Raw genomic sequence first — 204 nt, 5'->3', positions numbered from 1 at the left:
TGCATTCTTCTTCTACCGCCCCTTAGACATTACACGTACGGACAACACACGTACATACATCACACGTACGGACATCACACGTGCAAACATTACACGTACATACATCACACGTGCGGACATCACACGTACGGACATCACACGTGCGGACATCACACGTGCGGACATCACACGTACATATATCACACGTACATACATCACACGTAC

This window comes from Priapulus caudatus, unplaced genomic scaffold (assembly GCF_000485595.1).
Source record: "Priapulus caudatus unplaced genomic scaffold, Priapulus_caudatus-5.0.1 Scaffold94, whole genome shotgun sequence".
Lineage (NCBI taxonomy): Eukaryota > Metazoa > Priapulida > Priapulimorpha > Priapulimorphida > Priapulidae > Priapulus > Priapulus caudatus.
The sequence above is the reverse complement of the archived record's forward strand: the minus strand, read 5'-3'. Positions refer to the sequence as shown.